The sequence below is a fragment of the Kryptolebias marmoratus genome, linkage group LG12 (genome assembly GCF_001649575.2).
Source record: "Kryptolebias marmoratus isolate JLee-2015 linkage group LG12, ASM164957v2, whole genome shotgun sequence".
Lineage (NCBI taxonomy): Eukaryota > Metazoa > Chordata > Actinopteri > Cyprinodontiformes > Rivulidae > Kryptolebias > Kryptolebias marmoratus.
Genome location: NC_051441.1, coordinates 22,142,968 through 22,149,406, shown reverse-complemented (window position 1 = coordinate 22,149,406; position 6,439 = coordinate 22,142,968).

Genomic DNA, 6,439 nt, shown 5'->3' with positions numbered 1-6,439 from the left:
ATGGCTGTGATTAAGTTGTCATGGAAACTAGGGCGTGGCATGAGACTGTGGGACTGGAAAGTTACTGAGCTGTGGCATGGCTGGAAGCAGGAGGCGTGGCAGGAACAGAGGAAACTGTGACAGAGCCCCCCACTAAGGGCCCGGCTCCTGACGGGCCGCCAGGTTGACCCGGATGCGCCAAATGGAAGTCCCTGATGAGAGTCTTGTCCAGGATGTGCTTAGCCGGAACCCAGGAACGTTCTTCGGGGCCATAACCCTCCCAATCTACGAGATAGTGGATGCTGCGGCCCCAACTTCTGGAACGGAGGAGTCTCTTAACTGTGAAAACAGGACCTCCATCGATGAACCGGGAGGGTTGAGGGGGCCTGGAGGAGGGACAGAGTCCTGACGTCTTCTGTGGCTTGATTTTGGACATGTGGAACGTAGGATGAAACCTGATACTTCGAGGCAGCTGGAGTTTGACGGCAACAGGGTTAAGGATCTTGGCAATGGGGAATGGGCCAATGAACCTGGGGGCGAGCTTACGGCATTCCACCTTCAGAGGAAGGTCCTTTGTGGAGAGCCACTCCCTCTGCCCTGACTGGTACGCAGGCTGCTTGGACCTCCTTCGGTTGGCCGCACGGGAGTATGCCGCCGACGTCTGGAGCAATGCTTTTCGGGCCCTGGCCCAGGTTCGACAACACCTATAGGCGGCAGCATGAGCAGAAGTCACACGAGCGGGTCTCTCCTGGATAGTAAAAACTGGAGGCTGATAGCCATACACCGTGTAAAATTGAGATAATCCTGTGGCAGAAGAAGGCAAAGCGTTAATGGCATGCTCGACCCAGGGAAGATTACTTGCCCATTTGGTAGGTTCATTGAAGCAGAGAAGTCGCAGTTTGGTTTCCACCTCTTGGTTGGCTCTCTCAGTCTTTCCATCAGTTTGCGGATGGAAGCCGGAGGACAAACTGACGGTGATGCCCAGCAGGTCGCAGAACTCACGCCAAAACTTGGAGATAAACTGAGGACCTCTGTCGGAAACGATGTCCTTGGGTATGCCGTGGAGTCTTAAGACGTCCTTGGACATTATGTCCGCCAGTTCTTTCGACGTGGGGAGTTTCCTTAAAGCCACCAGGTGGACCATCTTAGAGAACCGATCCACAATGGTCAAGATGATCGTGTTACCAGCAGAGGAGGGAAGCCCGGTGATGAAGTCCATTGAGATGTGAGACCACAGGCGAGAGGGAATGGGCAGTGGGCGTAGAAACCCCACTGGCCGACGGTGTGATACTTTGGCTTGGGCACATTGGGAGCAGGCGGAGATGAACTCCCGAACATCCTTGACCAGGGACTCCCACCAGAACTGGGATTTGATGACCGCCAGGGTCTTGTTGATACCTAGGTGACAAAAAAGTTTTGAACTATGACAAAACGAGAGTACCTTGCTACGTAATTCCTGGGGTACGAACAAGCGATCTGGAGGGCATGAGGAAGGAGGTGGGTGAACTTGTTGGGCTTGACGAAGTTCCTGTTCCAACTGCGTAATCGAGAGCCGGACCATACGAGGCAGAATAAATTCCTCCAATCCAGAGCTGTCTCCAACAGTAACCCCTTCGTGGACCCGTGACAGGGCATCCGCCTTGATGTTCTTTTCTCCTGGTCTGTAGGTTAGATGAAAGGAAAAACGAGAGAAGAACAGTGCCCACCTGGCCTGACGAGAATTAAGCCTCTTTGCAGTCTTAAGATACTCCAGGTTGTTATGGTCTGTCCAGATCACGAATGGCTCCTTGGCTCCCTCCAACCAGTGTCTCCACTCTTCCAGGGCTAGCTTGACTGCCAGCAGTTCTCTTTCCCCAACGTCATAATTCTGTTCAGCACAAGACAATCTTTTGGAGAAGAATGCACAAGGGTGAAGACGGTTATCATTACCTACTTGACTAAGAATGGCACCAACTCCAGTACTGGAAGCATCCACCTCCACGATGAACTGTTTTTCACAGTCAGGAGACTGTAGAATGGGAGCTTTAATAAATAAGTCCTTTAATTTATCAAAAGCTGCCTGGGCCTCGTGATTCCGCATAAACTGCCTCTTAATGGAGGTGAGTAGGTGAAGAGGTGCGGCTACCTGACTGAAGTTCCTGATAAATTTTCAGTAGAAGTTAGCGAATCCGAGGAACCGTTGAAGTCCTCTCCTGTCTTTGGGAGTAGGCCACTCGTGGATTGCAGCCACCTTGGAATGGTCCATGGACACCTGACTGGGTGAGATATTAAAATCCAAAAAGGATGTGGACTCTTGATGAAACTCACACTTCTCAGCTTTGACGTAGAGTTTGTTCTGAAGTAGCCTGAGTAGGACTCTCCTAACATGGTCCCTGTGGGAGGCGAGGTCCTGGAAAAAAATTAATATGTCATACAGATAGACGAAGACAAACTGGTTGATCATATCACAAAGCAAATCGTTAACCATAGACTGAAAAACTGCAGGAGCGTTAGTAAGTCCAAAAGGCATAACCAGATATTCGTAGTGACCTGATGGCGTATTGAAAGCTGTTTTCCATTCGTCTCCTTCTCTGATGCGAATGAGATGATACGCATTACGAAGATCCAGTTTGGTGAAAATTTTTGCCTCCTGTATGAGATCAAAGGCCGAAGACATTAATGGTAGTGGGTATTTATTCTTTATGGTTATGTTGTTGAGGCCACGATAATCAATGCAAGGCCTTAGAGAGCCGTCCTTCTTACTTACAAAGAAGAACCCTGCACCCGCAGGAGACACAGAGGGCCTAATGATGCCTGCTTGTAAACTCTCCTCAATGTATTTGGTCATGGCTTGCTGTTCTGGTCGGGACAGGGAGAAGAGCCTACCACGAGGAGGCACAGACACATCCAATAATGCCGGATCATTCCACTGGCTGTCAGCTGCCAGAGTGTGGAAATCAATGATGTAATCCACCACACTTCTCTTGCCTTGCTTTAATAAAAATAGTTTACGAGCAGCTTCCCGTTCGGGAGCAACTGGGTCAAAAACTCTCCGTAATTCGGCTGCAAAGTCCTTATACACATAACAAATATGAGAGTCACGCTGCCACTCGGCTGTGCCCCAGAGCTTAGCTTTACCCAATAGCAATGAAATCACATAAGCTACCTTCGCTCGCTCCGAAGGAAATGAGGACGGTTGTAGCTCGAAATGGATTTCACACTGTGTCAGGAACGGGCGGCATTGCTTGGACTCACCAGTGAAGTTCTCGGGTGGAGGAAGCTTTGGTTCGTGAATCGGTGAAACGAACGGGCAAGACGTATCAGGAGATGGTTGGGAAACAGCGTTTATCCTAACACTGGATAAGTCGCGGATCAAACGCATCACTTCCTGTATGTTGACCTTTAACCCTAAAATGGCACTGTCTACATTGTTACGCCAGTGCTGCTCGTCTGAATCCATATTGTCTGGCCAGATTATTCTGACAAGGCGGAGCTTGGCTGGATTCAGACTTCGCAGACTCAGACAAAGTTTTAAGTTGTTTATTGTAGACAAAAGAGCAACTGGACCTTTACTAAAGGACTGGACACTCACGTAACGTACTGGAAGTGGAACCAGGACAGGTAAGACTGAGATGGTCGGTTGGTCGAGTGCACCTGTTGTGGACAGGCGTGGGGTCGGGTGAGAGAGAGAGTCCAGGGTCAGGCAAGGGGTCAGAACCAGGAAGTCCAGGGAGTGCAGCCAAATCCAGAAAAGGGTCATTCCAATAGCGAAGTCCAGAAGCGAGAAGCGGGGTCGGTTATCGGAGGTCAGATGTCGAGAAGGTGTCAGACGAGGAGTAGGCGAAAAGCGATGGTCGTAATTCAGGCAAGGGTCTGTGAACATGGAAGCAGGCAGAAACTGTGGATTGCTGGACATTTACTTAGTGTTAACCGTTCAATAATCTGGCAACTGTGGGCTGTGAGCTGTGGCCTTAAATACTGGCATGAGCAGGTGAAGCTGATGGCTGTGATTAAGTTGTCATGGAAACTAGGGCGTGGCATGAGACTGTGGGACTGTGGAAAGTTACTGAGCTGTGGCATGGCTGGAAGCAGGAGGCATGGCAGGAACAGAGGAAACTGTGACAACCCCTTCATAATAGACAAGCTTCAACTATTGGCATTTTTAAGCCTTATCTTAAAACACATTTGAACTCACTAATATTTAGAGCATGAGAATTTACATTTTTTGCTTAATTTTAATGGTTTCTTTTAATATCGTTTGAATTTTTTTATTTTTGTTTGTTTTTATGGTCTCTTGTGTTTGAATTTCTTTTTACTATTTATTGTTTTTTGGGTACATTCCAGGGACACATTTTTCTGACCTAAAACTTAAATAACTTGTTTTTAGCGTTTTAATCAATCATTTCTGAAGTAGGTGATTTGTGGGGCAGCATTGCTATCCTGGGTTTATGATGCGTGATGTGCCCCAGCCGGCCCAAGCTGGCCCCTAAAAGAGTACTGAAGAACCAAGAGCGTCACTAGTGTCCAGTTGTTTCTAGTGGAAATAGAAGAAGAAGCCTTTTTTGAATATGAAGAAATGCCAGAAGACTTTGCAAGAGTAATGGATATACAGCCATACCAGTTTCAACCTGAAACAATGGCTGGATCTCTGGAATCAAATGAAAACTCTTTAGATTCAGATTCTGGTGATCACCAGGACTGTCATGGCCAAGAAAACAATGCACATAACGACCGAGTTGGGAATGTGAAAGGGTGAGAAACGTTTACTCCCAGATCATTCTCATGACATCATTACACAACACTGGAAATCAATATATAGACGGCAGGAGAGAACTATCATTGCGAACTCGATGCTAACTCATAAAGTGGTATTTTCTGGCCTGTTCAAACAATTAATTCTGACGAACTGAACCACGTTGTATTCATCCACTCACTGTTGAATTGCTGAATGCTTGTGAACCTCTGTGGCTCTGTGGATGTCACACATCAAGGGGTCACAGAAAAAGCCAAAAACATCTGAGTGGTTTCTTCAATGTTCAGTATCATTTATTTATTTTAGAATAAGCATATTTTATGATTTTCTTTCAAATGATGTTGGCTTTAAAACATCTTTCAGTTTAGCTTTAACCCTCCACCTACTCCCACACACCTTAAATAGCAGCCCTTTGCCCCACATATGTGGGATGGAAATGGGATGCAATGGGGAAAAATACAGAGGGCGCTGAGGATTAAAAGAGTATGTTAAAAATAAAATGGAGTTTATGCTAACCCAAGTTTAAAGCAAATGTTTAGCTAGCTTCATGCCATTTTGGTCCAGTAAAGTAAAAGAGAAAATCTAACAAGAGTTAAGTTTGTAACTTAATGGGATGTCATAAGGGTCACTGGAAGAAAGACTACAGGGTGTCAAAACCCCCAAAAATTCAAATGAAATGTAGGTTAGGCCAGCTGAACTTGCTGAGCAAACTTCCACTGTAGCAGATAGATGAGGATAAAGCTCATTAAAGCAGGGAGCACCAGGCCAAATAGTGACCAACAACAGATGGATTATACCTTATAGTAGTGTTTCTCAACGGGGGCGTTTGCTTGAAGGTAAAGTTTACACCAAAGATTCACAATAATATCAGTTTAAACTTTGAACTACTTGCAAAAATATTGTGGCCTAAAACATTAAAACCCGCTTAGAACTGCAACTGTATCGATGGTGTTTCTCTTCAGTTTCTCTCAGCTGGCGCGCAGCTCTATGCTGCCTTCAGGAGAATGGGACATCAGACTATCGTCTATAATTTGTCCCATATGGCAGTTACTTTGTAAACTCTAACAAAAGAACAGTCTCTTTAGTGATATTACCCTATGAATTATTTATTTCTCTTACATGGGTTAATTTCTCTGAAGGATACACCGTGAGCGCATTGTTATCGCAGTGGTTAAACATTTACAAGAGCAATATTCTGTTTTCGGACTTTCCCTAAATGCGTCCAGCATCCAGACGCACATTAACACTTTTCTGGACAAGATGCTTTGTTGACATGACTGCAGAATGGTGTTGCCAAAGCATATGAACACATACCAACAATAAGACATAAAATATTCTAAAACCAGAGACCTACGGCTTGACAAGTGGATCACAGCAGCTGCATCAGCCGGTGTAACACCGGATCGATGTCGGCTGACACCGCTGTGACTTTTCTCTGCAGCTTTATTTGTGTCGTTGTGAACTTTAAAGTCTTATCATCAGTCACAATCTTTTATTAGTCTATGAACAAAAGACAACGTGAAAGCACAAAACATAAAACACAAAAGAGATTTATTTAATCAAAAACAAACTCCATAAAAAACTGCTACATTAATTCTGCTATTCTGCCGGTGGGGAAGGAGCCTGAGCTGGTGTGTGAGGTTGAGAGGTTCCGGCTAGAAATAGTCGGGCTCACCTCAATGCACGGCTCTGGCTCTGGAACCAGTCTCCTTGAGAGGGGTCGGACAC